Genomic DNA, 324 nt, shown 5'->3' with positions numbered 1-324 from the left:
GATGATGTGTCCCTTTTATAGTCAAATTTGAGTTGAGCCACCCACATTCAAACCGGTTCAGGTTGATGTTTTTCCCCTGTGTATTTGGTCTCTATGCATCAGTCTGTGCCAAGTTTCCAAGGTAAACTGGATGAACTAGACAGATTAGATGACGATGAAGTTGTCATTGTTAACTTAAGTTACATTTCACTGTAAATGAAAATAAGCTGGGGGACCTCCCGAGTGGCGCAGCGGTCTAAGGCACAGTGCAGTACTAGAGGTGTTACTACAGCCCCGGGTTCATTCCTGGGCTGTGCCACAACCGGCTGTGGCTGGGAGTGCCAT

This window comes from Oncorhynchus gorbuscha, linkage group LG21 (assembly GCF_021184085.1).
Source record: "Oncorhynchus gorbuscha isolate QuinsamMale2020 ecotype Even-year linkage group LG21, OgorEven_v1.0, whole genome shotgun sequence".
NCBI lineage: Eukaryota > Metazoa > Chordata > Actinopteri > Salmoniformes > Salmonidae > Oncorhynchus > Oncorhynchus gorbuscha.
The sequence above is the reverse complement of the archived record's forward strand: the minus strand, read 5'-3'. Positions refer to the sequence as shown.